At 40.3% G+C, this 18831-nt stretch overlaps 1 protein-coding gene across 1 annotated transcript in view; it reads right to left on the bottom strand.

Moving 5' to 3' along the window:
- Positions 1 to 18831, bottom strand: part of COL4A2 (collagen type IV alpha 2 chain) — a 140894-nt gene that overhangs the window by 52107 nt on the left and 69956 nt on the right. The window lies entirely within an intron of this gene.

The raw sequence follows: 18831 nt of genomic DNA, 5'->3' as shown, positions 1-18831 counted from the left end.
CAGAGGAAGTACTTAGTATCATGACAATGTTTGTGTAATTCTTCAGCCCATTAGTAATTTGGCTTCAGTTAACAGCTGTTAACTGAATTAACTTTGTTAACCTTTGTTAACTTGGACTTGCCAGCTTTTACTCTGTTTTCTTCATGTTAGATCTTTTTTTGAACAAGTAAGTCCCCTTTTCATTAGTAAATGACCTAAGAACATTTTTCTTTCGCAAAGGTCATTGAGGAGATTTAAGCAAAGACAATCGATATGAAAAGCTTAGTCAAGTAAAGCACAACTCAATTATTATCAATTACTATCAATTATCAAGGATGCTGTGAAGAGACTGTGGTGGTAGGACAAAGGGTAACAGGTTAAAACATGCACAGGGGAAGCTTAGATTAGATATAAGGAAGAAGTTCTTTACTGTGAGGGTGGTGAGGCACTGGAATGGGCTGCCCAAAGAAGTTGTGAATGCTGCATGCCTGGCAGTGTTCAAGGTCGGATTGGACAGAGACTTGGGTGATATGGTTTAGTGTGAGGTGTCCCTGCCCATGGCAGGGATGTTGGAACTTGATGATCTTGAGGTCCTTTCCAACCCTAACTATTCTATGATTCTATTAGAGTCCCATATTCCCTTCATTTGAAACATAGTACTGCTCTGCTGTGCTTCTGGAGGGTCAGAAGTCCTAGCAAATTCTCCAAACCTGTGACATTGTGTCTGGTTTAAACTTGCAGGTCAAAAAACTCATCAAAACACCAATAAAAACCCTCAAAAGGCAAGGCTAGGGAAACATGCTATCCTTATCTGTCATATTTTAGACAAAGACTTTCTCTCCTGCTCCCTTCCTTAAATGATAAATCAATGCTCTAGAAAGGTGAGAGAAAGGGGCTGTCTGGCAAAAGGCTTCCCATTTTGTTGAAGTGAACTGGAACTCTTCCTGAATCCAGAGCACAGAATGATAACCGCATGTCACCCACCACTGTATTTACAGGCCAGTGCTAAGAGGCTTTTCACAGCATGCATGGCAGCTATGGCACTATGGCCAGCATCAACGAGGGAGCATGTGAAAAGGAAAGGAAAAAGTGGGCTGATGGAATATCTTGAACACTAAGAAGAAGTTTTTTCTTTGTTCCAAGAAAACTTCCATAACAGTTCAGATGAATCACAAAGCTCCCAATTCCAGGATGCATTCCTAAATAGTCCCTGCTTTGCTCTTCCTGTGACTTCAGCTGACTGGAAGAGGTCTCACACAATTCATGTGGCCAGCCCAGCCACTTGCAAAAGCTATTTACAGACAGGAGCAAAGGTTGGAAATTTAGGAAGCTGTGTGGAAATCTTCCCAGAAAATATTTGCAGTGATGTATATACATTGCCACTTGTCCAGTGACGTGCATTAAAGAACATGCTGTCAAGGTTGTGACTGAATTAAATAACTGCATTTTGCAATTAAGTCCCAGTGGACTTCAGAAGAACCTGAACAGCCTTTTAAATCTGTACTGAATGTTCATGCTTTGCAGCCTGTTCTTTTTCCAGTTCTTTTAGGACCAGTCAAATGAAAGAGCTGTCATGTTACAATAGTTTCTTCTGTCTAATTTACTGCTACGTTTACAACAAAACTGGTAGAGGAGGTTGCGCTAATTCTGAGATCAACCAGTTGTTTGAGGTGCTATACAAATAAAGATACAATAAAGGATAGTACTGGCTCCAAAAGTTTTAAAATACAAGCACATAATCACAAATTGCTGAGAAATCCATGTACCAGTGTGGAGATATGAAGAAAGGAGGAAACTGTTGATTTGCAATAAAGAGGAGATAGGATCAGAATTAATTGCTGGAAAGCTTCAGAGTCATTGAGCCCATTTCTCTGCATTTCATTACAGACTTCCCTTTTGCAACTGCTTCTGGTATATGGAATGTGATGATTCAGTATTCCCCACACGAAAGCGATCCTTGTAGGCCATCATTTATTTAATAGTGGACAAGAAGAAAGGAGGTTAATTCCCTGGCATTTTTAAAAGGTCATTGGCGAAAGGACAAGTTCACTTCCTCTGGGAAGGGTGATCTGACCGTGACAGACAAGTGGGAACTGGGACTTTTTGTAAGCTGGCTCAGCCAGAAATGGTCCCTGTAAGAACAGATGGGGAAAGGACGTGACAGCAAGGACCTCAATGCAGTCCCACTACAGGGAGACCAGCAAACAGAACAGAGAGCAACTCACCAGGGAATAAAATCAGTTATAAGGAAAATGAGCAACTTCTGAGCTGATTAAAAGTGCTAACCCAGGAAAAGGCATCCCTGCAGGCACGCAGCTAAGACACAGGGAAAGTTTTAAAAGTAATGTTGGCAAAATGTGGAGAATGTGTAAATGTAGGGAATTTGCGGTTCTTTAAGGCATCTTCCATGGAGATAGGCACAATAAAACTATTGTTGAATCCAACTAAAAAATGTATGATCTTAAATGTTCTCACCACACCCAAAAACATGAACTACAAGCAACAACCTCAAGAACCCTGTTGTGGCACAGAGTCAGACTGGTATGGGCATATCACCCGTCATTTCTCCTGGAGCATAAATCCAGGAGTTAATTGATTGAACATATTAAAGGGGAATATGTAAGTGAAGGATTTGGGGTTTCAGCTCCATGCAATGCCTGCTGTGCCAGAAATCACTCTGCTATGGGGTTGCACAGCTTTGGGCTGGGAGGCAGAAAAAAGCAGACCACATGGACCATCATGCTGCCATAGTCCAACGAGGTCAAATCAGTGACTGCTTCTGGCAGTCCAAGACTGCCCAGTATGGACAGATTTCCAGAGGCTCATTGCACAACAGCCCCTAGCTATTTACAGAACCAATCTCAAATCAAGTTTAAGACCATATGGGATCCTCTCCATGACAAGGATACATGTGCAGTCTTCCTTTCCTGCCAGCTCTACTAAGATAAAATTTTTGCTTACCCGCAATTCCCAGTGGTTACTGGAATAAACCAAGGTTTAAACACTTTGCTTTCAAAGCTTCACTGGGTACAACATCAGCCACTGATGAGCACATCTTCCATGACGCAGAAGACATTGGTACATTGTCACACCATATATCCTGTACATTGATAACATAGTCTGAATGGCTCCATCTACCCCAGCAACTCAAGAGTTTTGTTTTAGTAAGATTAAAACTTTTTTGCAATTCCACCTGAAAAAAAGTAGGTCAAATCCACTAATGGTAGAAAATCACAGAATCGTTAGAACTGGAAGGGACCTCTGGATATCATCTAGTCCAACTTCCATTGCCAAGGCAAGGACCACCTAGAGCAGGTTACATAGGAACCATGGAGGGAGACTCTACAACCTCCTGCGCAGCCTGTTCTAGTGCTCTGCTACCCTCATCATAAAGAAGTTATTCCTCATGTTGAGGTGAAACTGCTTGTGTTTTAATTTATTGCCACTGCTCCTTGTCCTCTCGCTGGGCACCACTGAAAAGAGTCTAGCATCATCCTCCTGGCACCTGCCTTGAAGATATTTATATTCATTCATGAGATCTGCTCTCAGTCTTCTCTAGACTAAACAGGCCCAGCTCCCACATTCTCTCCTCATAAGACAGAGGCTCCAGACCCCTGACCATCCTTGTGGCCTCCACTGGATGCTCTCCAGTAGCTCCTTGTCTTTCTTGTACTGAGGAGCCCAGCAATCCAGATGTGGCCGCACCAGGGTAGAGTAGAGGGGAGGATCACCTCCCTCGACCTGCTGGCCACAGTCCTTCCAATGAACCCCAGGATACTATTGGCTCTCCTGACAAATATAAATACAAAGGGTATAACATAGCTAATGCTAACCACTGGAAAGAGAGATTATATGGGAGAAAAAATCCTGAAGTTTGTGCAGGCTTGGTTGTTAAACATATTAGCACATCACTTTATATTTGTGTCTTCAGGACTGTAATAATGACTATTTTCTAAAAGACAGATACTAATCTCAACTTGCAGCTAGCATTCAGAAACTCTTCACTAGATGGCACCAGCCATTGCTGCTGCATGCAGCCCCCACCACCACAGGTGCACGTTTCCAGACCATGTTATAACTTCAGGAAATCTAAGGAGTTCAAATATGGTCAAAATATCTTTGTGTGAGGGCTACAGCAACAAAAGCAAATGCCTGGCAGTGAGATAGATGGGAAAGTACAAATGAAATGGGATGAAATTCATCATGCAACCAAGCAGCATGGCTTCCTGAAGTGCCCGACTCATTGTTCACCCTTCATTTCATATAATAGGAAGGCCTTGGTCTTCTAAGAGGAATGGGAAAAAATTATTATTTTATTTCTTCAGTGGATTGCTAAATTTACATTTAATGTCACAAGCCTGCCTCTTCTCAAATTTATGTTCTGAATCTGTATTTTACTGTAGGGCTGGCATTAGCTTCTACTACCACATGGTTACCAGAGTTAGGAAGAGATGGACTCCTGTAATCTAACTTGAATATTGATAAGCCAATGAAGCAAATCTTTCTCATATGCCTTAAACTATGTGATAGTCCTTGACAGAGTAGCACTGAGAGAGTCATTAGTCTTAAAAAAAAAGTAGATAGCTAAGGGTTATTTCTATTTTTAATTTATTTTTCGCTACTTCAGAGGTTATTTAGCTGACTTTCACATCCAGCTGATGTTCTCAGAAAAGACTTCCCTTCTTATTTAAGAGCTTTTATTTATACCAAAAAGTAAACAAAAAATTATAAAATTCATGTTAAGTTAAAAATAACTAAAAATTGAGGCTAGTTCAGCCTAGTGGCATGGTAACAATTTGCTGCTCTTTCAACTACATTGTCTGGAAATGCGACATTTTCTCTCAGGACAGTGGTGACCAAATGACATTAACATTAATTCCAGAGTGGTGATTCAGCTTGCAGAAGTTTTGGGTTTGCATTTTTTTTTTTAATTAAGGAAGGAATAAACATTAAATCTTCATGAAAAAAGAACTATGAGAGGGTTCTCTTTACCAGAAGCCACAGCCCTTTTCTGTAGTCAGTAAATGAAATAAGTTTGTACTGTTTCCTGTTCCCACGGTTTGATCTAATTTGTGTCCTTCCATAAAGCTGCTATGTCACCCAAGAAGATAAAACATGTGTAAAAGAAAATATACACTGGAATATAGGTCAAACACTCAAGAACCAGTTAAAAGTTTCTTCATGTCACAAAACAGATAGGAGTATACGTCACAAGTGCTTTCTGTGCTTTGCAGAGCTGCTGTAGAAAGAATGATACCAGGACCATGGCAATAGTCTCTCAAAGAAAAACATATGAAAGGGCAAGTCCAAACAAAACCTCACGAGGATTTCCATGCTAAGTCTTCAAGAGGCTATTGCATAGAGGAGAGAAGAGGAAAGAGAAGATGTGGGAAGGAAGTGATGGGCAGAAGGGAAGGGTGGTTTTGTTTGCAGACTCAGTAAGGGAATAACTCTGAAAGTCCAAAGCAGCATCTCTGCTGAAGTATGACTGCACAAATTGAGAAATCTGGGATCAGAATTAAACAATTAAGCTGATCTAGTTGAAGATGTGCCTGCTCATTGCAGGGTGGTTGGACTAGATGACCTTTGAAGGCCCTTTCCAACCCAAACTATTCTATGATTCTGTAACACATATATTAGCAACTGTATTTCTCTAATGAGCACACTCTACTGAATTATAGACTTACAATGACTTGAAAGGTAGCAAGCATTTTTAAAGGATTTTTTAATCTATATGCAGTGTAGCCATTCACTACACTGTGATGGTAGTATGTTATGGTATGAGATATCCCAATGCACATATTTAAAGTGGATATTCAAACAAATGCACCCTGAGTGTACCCATTTGTCATGGGTTCAGCAGTAGCAGTCATTTTTTCTCCTTCTTGGTGGCTGGTGCAGTGCTGTGTTTTGACTTTTGGGCTGGGAGCGGTTACGTTTTTGAGTTACTGCTTAAATGTTTGGTTTTGTCCAAGGCCTTTTCTGAGCTCATGCTCTGCCAGGGAGGAGGGGAGGCCAGGAGAAAGGAGAGACAGGACACCTGACACAGGCTAGCCAAAGAGGTATTCCATACCATAGCACGTCATGCCCAGGAGGTAACCGGGAGAGACCTGGCAGGGCTGGAGCTCTGGGGAATGGAGGTGGTATCGCTCGGTGCTCGGTTGGGTGGGGTGGAGTGAGTTATGGGTCGGTGGCTGGTGAGGTGTTGTATTCTCTTCACTTGCTATTGGCTTTATTATTATTATTTGTCGTAGTAGTAGCAGGAGTGATTTGTGTTATGCCTTAGCTATTAAACTGTGCTTATCTCAATCCGTGGGGGCTACATTCTTTGGATTCTCCTTCCTAACTCTCTGGGAGTCGGGGGAGCAAAGGGGGGAGTGAGTGAGCGAACTGTGTGGACTTGGTTTAAACCACGACACCATTTTTCTTAACTGTCTACAAAAGGAGCTTAGGTACCTCACTCAAATGCTTATCTCCGCATCTTTGTTTTCTAAACAATACGCCAAAAGATCAAGTCCTGGAATTGGGTATTTAGCAGTTAGAATTAATACTGAAATAAACTTGAGCATGAAAACTATTCTGCATGAAAAAGGAGCTGGATATAAATGCAATACATTTACTAAACTTGGCAGGCAGTATATGTCAGAACAGTTGCTACTGGTGGTGCAAAATAATAGGATTTTCTTGGAAGTTAGAAATATTTCAGTGATCAGATGATAATGGTGTGTGCTCAAAAGTATATGCATTTATTACAAATATATCCTCTGGACTGTACCTTTCTTCCTTTTTGGTTACTCAGATAAATGTGCTAGGAGCCACATGAATACTGGCACTTCTATACGGCTTCTTAGCTAAGTTTCTATAATTTTATTCAGGAGGTAACAGAATTTCTACCTACATTGGGCACTGCTAAAATTTTGATATGGGGCCCTGGTGACACGTAAGGGAATCACAGGGAAATCTTCAGATCTCAGAAACCTGCAGAGCTAGCAGAGCTGCAGCTGACTGGATACTGTGCAACCTAGACAGATGCTTTGGGTTAGCATGAGTGAAAGTGTGATTAACGGAGCTACTCACTGCATGTTGGTTAAACTGTGAGTACCACCCTACGATAACTATAAACCCAGAGAAAAACTACGTCTATTGATATGTAAATACTGTCCCTCTGACTTCCAACCAAATAGCGTCTTTAAGAAAGAGTTAACCAGAATAACTTAGAGATGTTACTTTGGATCAACTTGAAGTTGAGGTCATGAGCTAATGATGTTTCACAGAACACTAAAATGACATTGATTCATCCTTGCAAAACATTCATTACTATTTAATTAATTGGAGAAGGTTAGTTTGATAGCCAACCAAAAATTCACCAGAGAGGAAAATCATCTTGCCAAATTTGCTCTTACAAAAGACAAATATTAAGATGATGGGTGTGGAGCAGGAGGAAGCAGGAAACTCCCAGTTATCCGGTGATAGCTGCTGTATTATATTCATGTAAAAAGGGCAGACATTGGTGATGGTACCTATTAAATGTTTGACTGAGCATTTTGAGGTATGGTGAATGCCTCATGTTTTTAGCACAATGAGCATGCTTTCAGAACAGAAGAAAATTCTGTTCGCTCAGCATTGGTTTTGACAGGATTAAAAGAGCCAGACACTTCCCAGGGTACCATAAAATGCAGTGCAATCCTCCTAATCTGCTAGTATCTGCACCAAAGGTTTTTTTTCATTCTTTCAATTCATTCCATTCATTTTATTACCCTCACACTATTAAGATTGACTGCTTTTTGTGACTTTTTTAAAATCCCAGTTCACACAAAATGCTAAAAACTTGCATAACACAGTGGCTCAGATAGCTGAAAGGTTGCTGCTTGGCCAGCCAGGCTCCTCATGGCGAGACAACAACCAGCACCTGCTTGCTTTAGAACATTCAGTCATAGACCCAAAAGCCGATCTGCCAGACCAACTGCTTTCAAATGGGTTTCAGTGGTGTGTGGGAGTGTTCTCAAAATCCATAATTCAGGAAGTTGAACACAGATGTTTTCTGTCAGTAGGCGTTGGAGGCACCGATAGTAACATCTGTTCAGTTTTTTGTGAGAACATTTTTTTTCTGTCCAAGAAGGTTTCACTGTTGAAACTTCCAAATTGTGCAACTGGTGAAAATGTTAAGCTCATTAGGGTCCGTGAGTTTAGGAGTACGTGAAAATTAAAACCCCTGCAGGAGTTCAGTCTATCCTATGCCAGGTTTTCCATTCTGTGCTCCTCTTCTGTTTAAACAAAAGCATAACTATTTTCGTGGTGGGAACAGCTATAAAAACTGACTTGATCATACAAATATAAGTTACTACTGGCTGTTTTAACTGTAGAAATAATTTCATTCTTACAGAAGCACTAACTTTTTAGTTAGTTGTATAGTGAGATACAATCTCCACATGGGAGCCCACAATACACACTCTAAAAGCATGTGCAAGGGACTTGGTGTAGACCTTAGACACCCTCATGCTCCGGTCATGGGAATTTTCAGTTTAGGACAGTCTCCGAGCTCCCAGCAAGGCCAGATGATTGGCTCTGAACCACCAGGAGGGACAGGGGGCTTTAAGACAGATGTGTGCAGCAATATGAAGAGTCATTGTTGATGCTGAATAAGAGACATCTTTTTTTCTCCTAACACTTCTGGACAGATGGGTCTCAAGAGCAGTGGGGTGCTGTGAGATCATCTGAATGGAGTTTGCACAGTTGTTTTCTCAACATGATTGGCTAATCTTGATGTTAGTATCAGTGTGGATGTTCTAGAAATTTCAGCAACTGGGACTCTGCACCCATATGCCTTCCAGTGGATGTGCTTGTTAACAATGTTCTAATGCAGTCATTTTGATGGTCTTTTAATTGAGCCTGGCTTTATGTTGGGTTTGTCTCCAAAAACAACAAATAGTCTAAATAATCTGTATGAGGTCTTGCCATCTTCAGGTAGTAAACAGAAATACTGAAAACTGACAGCAATTGTCTTTTACACAAGTAAATTTCCTGTCTTTTGTATGCACAGATTAACAGAAGTTTTTATAATTTGACAGTGCTAGATCAAGCTGAATAATCTAGGCAATGTAAATGATCTGGGGAAAGTATTAGAGCAACCAAGTACTTGTAGAAGTCTCTGTGATCCCACATAAACCTATTTTTCTTTTTTTTTTGGAAATCAGGAAGAAGGCAAGTAAAACTATTTTCCTTTGAATCATGAAGGAAATAATTCTATGTCATCAACCTGAAAAGAAGTACTCTCTTGAATACAGCTTGTGATAAGAATCCCAAAGAGGACTGAGAGTGGAGAATAAAACTTGAACAAGAAGTATAGTATTCCAGATCCATTATGAAAGATTTAGTTTTCCTGTTATACGCAGTTTGAGGTAGCAATAATGGGGACCAGGAGTGCCCACACATCAGCAGCTTCCAAAATGTCATCACTCATGGGAAAGGATGTTCTGGAGAACATCAGCAGCAGAAAGTTCCACAGCTGTTGGAGAAAGCCTATTTATCATTTCAAATGTTGATTTCAAAAGCTACTGGAATTTTTTTAACCATTTATTGTAGTCAGTGTGGACTACTCAGCTGCTTCAGCAGAGGACTGGGATGAGAATCAGAGCAAAGTGTTCCGTTTGATCTTTTACTCCTTTTCACTCTGCAAAAAATGGGGGAGCAAAGGTACTATTAAACCGTAATGGCAAGTTGCTTTCACTTGAAGGATATGCCACTTGTCTGACAGTTTTTGAATTCCCTCTCCCCTTTCTCCATGAAAGAAATGCTTCAACTTTAACTTTCTTATCTCTCCTGCATCTGTGAGAACTTATGACTATTAGATGGTTTCTAAAAAGCCAATGCTAGTTCTCCTATGCAAATAACGCCTATATTTTTTACTGGGTTTGTTGTTTTTTTTTTTTCAAGAGGCAAAGAACACTTGTTACATGAAAGTAAACAAACTCTGAGCAATATCCTTATTGAGCACTACAGCACTCAGTGCAGACTGGGATAATGTAGATAGCTAAATGAGTCACTATAGAGAACAGACTGGTAACCCCAAAATTACCTGGACAATAACCAAGACTAACCAAATATTAACTGCTCTAACTTACTCTGCTTGAAAAGGGGGGGACTGGATGAGATAGTCTTAACAGGTCCCTTCCAACCTCAACCATTCTGTTTTCCAGTGAAATACACCTGATGTTCAAAATACCTTAAGATCCTGCAATTTAGCTGTTTGCCAAGACAGCTGTTTGCTTAGATTTTTTGCCTCTCTGTGATGTCTGAAGGTTTTTTCTATATCTGTGTATATATTTATTCTCCCTCTCATTTGCTGTCTTCAGATTTCTGCGTATCTAACAAACCATAAAGCCCTCTTGTTTCTTCAAAACATATAAGGTGAGGGAGTCACATTCCTTACTGATAAAAACTGGTAATTACTACGAACTATTCAGGAAAAGTTAGCATTATTAAAAAAAGCTACATGCAAGTTTATAGCTATCTTCCTATGGATACAATAGCTGTGTGCTTGCCACAGACAAAACTATGTACATGTGAGGTCTCCCATATCTTTACAGTTTAGATGGGTACAGTATTTACAAGAAAAGCCTGGCTTCTGGTTCTGCAACACTTTAATAACCTCAGCAAAAACCTCACCAGGCCTGTCACTTTATGGATTCTACTGCTTTACTCAGACATTGCAGTTCTGAACTAGACTGCAAAAGTTTCTGCTGTTACTTGTTTCCACAGGAAAACATCAGTGAGCACTCCCGAGAAAAACTTACTTTATTCTGAACACAACCTGGTACTTCACTACTTTTTTGCATGAGAAATAACTGACAGAATGTGGCTCTAAAAGGAGAGATTTGAAGAAAGAGTCAGAGAAAGAAAGATGATGGAGATGCTCAGCTTCCTGTGAATACTTCTGAGTTGGGGCCACACTTCTCTTTCTACTCGCCCTGACACCCCCAGACAAGCAAGAAACCCATAGCAGACTTTGGAACAGATATATGAAAAGAATGTAAATGAATTTGTCTTAATAAGGCTGACAGCATTTTCAGAGAATAAGTTTCCAGTAACAAGCATAGCATTAAATATCAATGAAAATTTATTTCTAGTCATGCTGGTTGGGTTCATGCAACATTATTCCCATAAATGTTAAGCCAACTGCAATGAATAAAACCAGAAATCTGACTATTTGCATGTTCCTTTGGGTCTTGATGACTCCTGACGATTTTATCTATCTAGTTGCTATTCAAGGTATTAGATACCTTGAATAGATGGAACCAATTCTAAAAGAATATAGTTTAATAACCACATGGGGATTACACATGTCAGGAAGAATTTTAATGAAGCATCATAGAGAAAGCATTTGCATTATTAACTATAATAGATTGTGGACAAAAAAAAAATCAAAACTATTTCCTTTCAGCATTCAATAGAGCTATTTTATTCTGAAGAGAAATATGGCTTATTATCATTCCCCAGTTAATTTTGGTTATTTATAAAGGCCTGTCTAGACACAGAGATGCAGATGTCTTAGATTTTAAATTATCCAGAAATGTAAATAATTTTGTTTATTTTATGCAAAGTAGTTATGAGATTTCTGTAGAAGTCCCTTCTAGACTAAACTTTCCTCAAAAAAATCAGACCTTAGTATGAAGAAAAGCTATGGGGGAGGATAGGGGAAATGAAATGCATTTTGAAAATACAGGAGAAACATTAAGGAAGGTATCTGGAAATATATTTCAAGATCTAGTAAAAGATCAGACTTAGTAGACCTTTTTTCAGCTGTTTAACTAGGTATCTTGTTACTTCATTCAACTCATGTTAGAGAACTGATGAGCTCATTACCCAGTTGAATAGCTAATCCTTGACAGTAGAAATCAGCGATGATCTGATAAAGTAGCTAACTGACAACAAGGCACTGCATTCTCTATTGCACTGACCACACTTGCCCTAGACCACCACTGACAACATCAGTAGTAGAAATAAATAGTTGAAAGTAAGAAATAAACAGCTGAAAGTACTTGGATCAAAGTAGAAAATGTCAGGGAAAGCAATAGGAAGGGTGAGGAAGACCCTGGCTTCACCAGTGTGGGCAAGGCAGGAATGCCCACAAGCTGTAGTCAGCCATTTCCTCCTTCATATGCTATTACTGCAAGGCTGTTTGGTTAACTGTTTCTAGTGTTTTCCAATCTGTGCTCTTTATAAAGAACATTCATTACTTTCACTGATATATAAGATACACCTATCAATTCATATGTTTTTAAGGAATACAGGTTTTGACTTTGAAAGAGAAATGGACACTAAACTCTACACTGACTATTCACTTTATCACTTTATTCACTACAGATGAACAAGTCAGTAACATCAAGGGACCAAAAGAAGTTTCAGGGGAAAAAAAAGAAACCTACAAACAAAATAAGAAACTGGGGGGCAAGTGATGTTTCATGATGTCATGTTGGGGAACATCAGCATTTCTAAAGCCTTGGCAGCCAAGTGTCAGCCAGTAATTCTATTTAGAGATGTTAGAAATTACATGTCTGAGGTGGAGGGCAGTTGGGAAGAGATGTGAAGCTACACATAAACACCTGGGAAGAAAATTGAGAGAAGCAGACTTGATGCCAGAACACCTCCATCTCCCACAGTGACAACGCTGCCACTGAACCATGCTTCAGCTACTGAAAAATACAGACTTCTGGTGGAGTGTTCACAAGCTAAAAAAGGGAACCTACTGGAAAAGAAAAAGTAAGTATAGATAGCCTTTTTGTTTTCTTTTGCTTTTTTTGCACACTTTCCCTAGACTAACAGTAGCCAAACTGTAACTTTGTTAAAGCACAAATGACTATAAAATTTATTTTTAGCTTAATGTTTGCTTGACATCAGAGTGATTGCAGTATAAACAGGCAAAACTACTGCCTTCTCATTCCTCAGCGTGCAAGTGCATATAGACACTGATGCTGGCTTGAGACTGGTCTGCGCTAAGATAACAGCAGTATCACACTCCTATGAAGTGAACTGAAGATGGGAAGCACCTGTTGAAAGCACTTCCCTCCAGTCAATGCCCAGCACCTCCTCAAGCTCACCCCTCTGAAGCCCACAGTGAGTCCTTTTCCACCCTTTGCAGAAACTGGGGTGGGTATCACAATCCCTATCTCACCTCAAGAGAGTTGCAGGTGTCAAACAAGCCCTTCAGAATAGAGGTGAATTTCTCTCAGTTTGATATTTCCTAATTATTTTTATTAGACTGGTTCAGCAACAGCAGCAATCCTTCCATGCACAGGTAATCAGGACTTCTTTTACTTCTGAAGGGAACTAAGGAAGCAGCATGGAAGAACATTTCAGAAGACAGTTTTTGTGCAGCTGTTGGCAACTTCATAGAGGAAATGCAAAAGGTATGTGCTGGGATAATAATACACAGCAACAAAAATGTAAACATGAAAAGCAGGGCTGTGAATTAATTTAAGCCTTGTTCAGTCACGTGCTAGCTAAAACATGCTTCCACCCTCATAATTAAAAAAAACACCCAGAAGTTTAAAACGACTGAAGCCATACAGCTCTGGGACTTCTTGCATTGTCCCAGAGTTGTGTAGTGAAAAAATCTCATACTTAAAGCTCTAAGATTAAATAGAAAATATGCAATAATCCATTTAGAATCGTAGAATCATAGAACAGTTAGGGTTGGAAAGGACCTTAAGATCATCTAGTTCCAACCCCCCTGACATGAGAAGGGACACCTCACACTGAACCATATCACCCAAGGCTCTGTCCAACCTGGCCTTGAACACGGCCAGGGGTGGAGCATTCACATCTTCCCTGGGCAACCCATTCCAGTACCTCACCACCCTCACAGTAAAGAACTTCCTCCTTATATCCAATCTAAACTTCCCCTGTTTTAACCCGTTACCCCTTGTCCTGTCACTACAGTCCCTAATGAATAGTCCACCCCCAGCATCCGTATAGCCCCTCTTCAGATACTGGAAGGCTGCTATGAGGTCTCCATGCAGCCTTCTCTTCTCCAGGCTGAACAGCCCCAACTTTCTCAGCCTGTCTTCATACGGCAGGTGCTTCAGTTCCCTGATCATCCTCGTGGCCCTCCTCTGGACTTGTTCCAACAGTTCCATGTCCTTTTTATGTTGAGGGCACCAGAACTGCACACAATACTCCAAGTGAAGTCTCACAAGAGCAGAGCAGAAGGGCAGGATCACCTCCTTTGACCTGCTGGTCACACTCCTTTTGATGCAGGCCAGAATACAGTTGGCTTTCTGGGCTGTGAGCGCACACTGAAGCTGGCTCATGTTCATTTTCTCATTGACCCTCAAGTCCTTCTCCACAGGGCTGCCATAAATTTCCTTTTTGCCCAACCTGTAGCTGTGCCTGGGATTGCTCTGACCCAGGTGTAGGACCTTGCACTTGGCATGGTTAAACATCAGCCCACCTCACAGGTGTGTCAAGGTCCCTCTGGATGGCATTCCTTCCCTCGAGCTTCCTGATCCCTGAGATATACCACTCGTTACTGGTCTCCAGGTGGACACTGAGCCGTTGACCACAACTCTTTGTGTGCGGCCATCCAGCCAGTTCTTTATCCACCAAGTGGTCCACCTATCAAATTGATATCTCTCCAACTTCGAGACAAAAACACTTTTACATTACTAATCACTTCTTTTTCTAAATCTAATGGAAAATGTATGTTAGGTTATCAGTCAGTATCAGCTCCAGATTTAAAAAAACTGATGACACAGTTGATCTGAAATTTTAGAAAATGAATTAAAAAAAGTTATTGAAAAGACTAGATTCTAGCTGGAATCAATACACTTGTTCCACATCAGGTTCATTAGGTGGCAGGGATTTAAGCATGATGCTCTGGGCAGACACAACTATCAAAAGGGCATCTTGCATCTCATTTTGATTGGACACAAGTCAAAGAAATCTGAGAATAACTCCAGCATGTCCTCATAGCAAAGCTGATTATCAGACATTTACAAACCATGGGTACACAAGAAGCCACTAAGTGAGACTTCAAAGATGGGCATTTCATGACCTTCAAGATACAGCCCCAAATTTGTCTATCTTTTCAGGTAACTTTAATACTGCATTACAGAGATTATACAATATAAGGCTTTTCTGGCGGAGCTGGTGTCTTAGAAGTCAGGAAGACTCTGGCTACATCTCGTTGCCCTGCTACTTCAGCCTAAAAAATGCCAGGTATGAGTTACTTCTGGTTAAATTAAGCTCATGCTAATTTCTTGGCTTAAGCTCATCAGTTCCTTTTAGGGAGAGACAGGTGCCATGCAGGGCAGCTGCTCTCTTTGCTGTCTTGCCTAAGGACCACAGGAACCCAATGGGAAAGTTGAACTGTAAAAAAGAGACCAGTAATTTTTGGTGGTGCCTAAATGGGACTGCTCTAGGAAAGTTGTCCCAAACTGTTAACTATTTCTTACAGCATTTATCAGAAAAGTTTCTTTAGCTTTCTCTGGGAGAGAGAGATGGAGCATACAACACAGGCCTCTCCATTCCACCCTCTTCTGAGCGAATTTCCTTTTGTGAGGGTGGAGGGAAGGGGTAAACACAAGAGATCTTCCTTTATGGGGGCTGTTGATTTGCCTTGCCTAAGGGAGTCTTTGGTGTCCCTCTGCAATATTAGCTCTTCCTTCAATTGGTCTTCATGTGGACTGAGAGGAGGTGAGGTAACACTCACTACTTGTATGCCTACAGTCCTAGTTAGGGCTGCCCATCTTCCTCAAATAAAGAAGACTTTCCATCTCCATGCTGTTAATCTACAATAGGCTTTACAAGAAAACAAAAAATGAACAGCTTGCATGCAGTACTTGGTTTTCTTTACAAAGTTATGTAAAATAACACTTGGATAGATTCATTTTTATCTCCCACATGAAGACTACAGACTAAAGATGAGCATAAATACCATGAAAAATGCATGTCCCAAGGCCACTTACTATCACAAGCACGAAATACAGAGCTCCTTGTCTAGTTCTCCTACACCATTCCAATCCATTCCTCCTCATTATCTCCACATAAAGACTACTCATTCATGACAAGTTGGTTTGGTTAGTCCAGCTAATTTTCCATCACTGTTCACATGCTCTGCTCTGCTTCCTGCAAAATCACTTACAAGCTGCAGTCACGTCAAAGTTTTTGGGTCACTCTCATGAACTTGCTGAAAAATTTGTCTGTGCTGCCCGACGCCTAAACTCACCAAAATAATCATCATAATGTCTGTACATGGTGCTATTAGTTACACATTTGGAGCTATAGTGGAAGAAATAAGGGCTAGAACTTTTTCTAGTAATTATAATCAGATGCCTGCAACAATCACTGTGGTTTTGCCTGATCATTGAGTTGTTCTTCAGACAGACTATCCACAACATGAGCAGGAAATTCCCGTGAGAACAGACTGTGGAAACAAGGTCCAAACGGTGCACTCTATTGGTTTGAATGGAGAAAACAAGCTGGGTTTTTTTAATCAATTTGTTTTGATTATGGGGTAGCCAGAATAAACTGAACACACCCCAATAAATAACATACCTTTTATCACTGAAATGTATTAATTTTTGCATTACTGTACATTTTTAATATTTAAAAAGCTGTGGATAGAAAAAATTTATTGGCAACCGATACATACATACTAAGTAATTTTAGCCACATTTTATTAGTAAACAATTTTCTGACACATTTGTAAGTAAATAGACTGTAAAATTTATCTCTAGACAAATGTCAATGTAGATGGATAAACAGTCTGAGAGAGGAGGTTTCCAAAAAATCTCAAGCTGTCATGTTATGTTAACAGGAATACAGTATGCTCTCAGCAGCACTACTCAGAGCGAAATGTTATGCCCATGGATGGTAAAGCAATGAATAAGCTGCTGTTAGTCCTGGTCATGAAGCACTGTGTTTGAAGGCTGGACACGAATGCCAAAAAATATGTACAATTAAGTGCAACTAGTCCTACAGATCCCAAGTAGGCAATACAAGAGCTTATCATTCTTCTTGCTGTGAAAAAACAAAGTGATACACAGGCTCGACTACTGCATACTTGCAGCTTTTCTAGATCTGCAAGGCTAAACAAAGCTGGGAACATAAAGCCACCCAAGCCACCCATGCTGAAGGCAGTCCAAAGAGAGTTCAGCACTGGTCTTAAACCCAGAGCTGTTCAGAATTATTCTGTAGTTTGCTGAATGTTTTCTTACCAGAAAACAACAATCTGCCAGAAAGGATTCTTTGAATGGATCAGTTTAGAAGATCAGGGAGAGGGAGGGGGAAAGGGGAATGGGACAGAATTCCCAATTCCAAAATGGGAGTTTTAGTCAAAATGAGAGAAAGTGCCAACTCTTGTGTTAGTTCATGGCTATAGCTCTCACAGGAGGTGTGGGAAGCTCAGGTTCAAGACTGGAGCACAGCTGCATTGCCATGTCTGTATTCCTTTTCCTAAATGTGTTTTTCCATCTCAGTCCTTAGAAAAAAATAAATCTCAGTTTTGCCTTATTTAGGAATAAAGTATTGCAAGTCTTGAAAATATTTCAGGTCAGCAAAACTGGCTCTGTTAACATTTGTTCTGCCATACACTACCCAAGAGCAGCCTCCTTGCTTTTATGCTGCAGGACAGCATGTTTGGATCTTGCTGTCTCCTGCCTTTTACACCTGCTATGCTGTGAATGGAGTCAATGTCACCAGGCTGGCTCTCCTGGCCTTATTCCAGGCTAAGATTTCCTCATGCTGGAGGGAACCTCTTCATCTGCTTTTACAGCACAGCTTTAATTCCTCTTTTCTTTGCTGCAGTTTTGCAAAAGGGGGTTGAGCTCAAATTTAGGCTTCCTTATTTTTCATCTTCTTCCAAACAGCGCAGCTTCCAACTAACAGGGCTTTGATAACTAAAGGGAAGGAGGTAACAGCTTGCTTGCTCAATTAAATAAGCTTTTATTGTAACTTAACCTTTGTTTTCCTTAATCTTCATACGAATGGAAATGCAAGCATACACGCCACAAATCAGAACACAGATTTAGATGTATTTTTTTCTGAGAGAATTAGTGAAAAAGGGTATTCAAAAGGTAGTACAGACTGAATACAGCACTGGAACAGGACATTAACTGGCTTGCAGCAATGGATGCAGAAAAGGTTTCCACTGCAACAAGACACTGATGGTGGAAGTCTGCTAGAATAAAGTTCCCTTTGGGTCAACTTCTGGCCATTTACAGTTTCTTTATGCTAAAATCTATGATTCATAGATTTTTCTGCCTTTCACTACAAGATTTTCTTAATTTGGAATTATTTTAGCTTTCAGTACACAGCTATTGCTGCTACTTAAACAGTATGTTGCAATACACTCTAATGCCTTGTCATCTCTCACCAACTCCACTGAGTTCAATTACACCACTCCAGTACTAGACCAGTGCAGCTGAACTGGGAACAAATTTGGGTCTAACATCTAACAGATGTGCAATGGGAAAATTTCCAATGTCTCATTTTTTTCTTAGAAAGCAGTTTAGAGTAAAAGCTAGTTTAACTCCCGTTTCTCATAGCTCACAATCTCTCACAATAACAAGATATAAGAATAACATGGAAATGAAAGAAACCACACTAATATAACAAGAGGGAATAACAGCTCTGTGTAAAATACAAACTATTTCACATGCTTGTTCCTATCCATATTATATAGAATCCTTCCGCTGAAAGCATTCCAAGAATGTGCCATTTACCATTAAATCAATGAAGTCAAAGAGCATGGGAATGTACTCTGAGATCCCAGAAGAATCTATCCAGATTGCACTATCAACAACCTGCCATGTAGTGCAAGGTTGAGACTGAGCCCGACACTTTGTCCAAAAG

This window comes from Melopsittacus undulatus, chromosome 2, assembly GCF_012275295.1.
Source record: "Melopsittacus undulatus isolate bMelUnd1 chromosome 2, bMelUnd1.mat.Z, whole genome shotgun sequence".
NCBI lineage: Eukaryota > Metazoa > Chordata > Aves > Psittaciformes > Psittaculidae > Melopsittacus > Melopsittacus undulatus.
The sequence above is the reverse complement of the archived record's forward strand: the minus strand, read 5'-3'. Positions and strand labels throughout refer to the sequence as shown.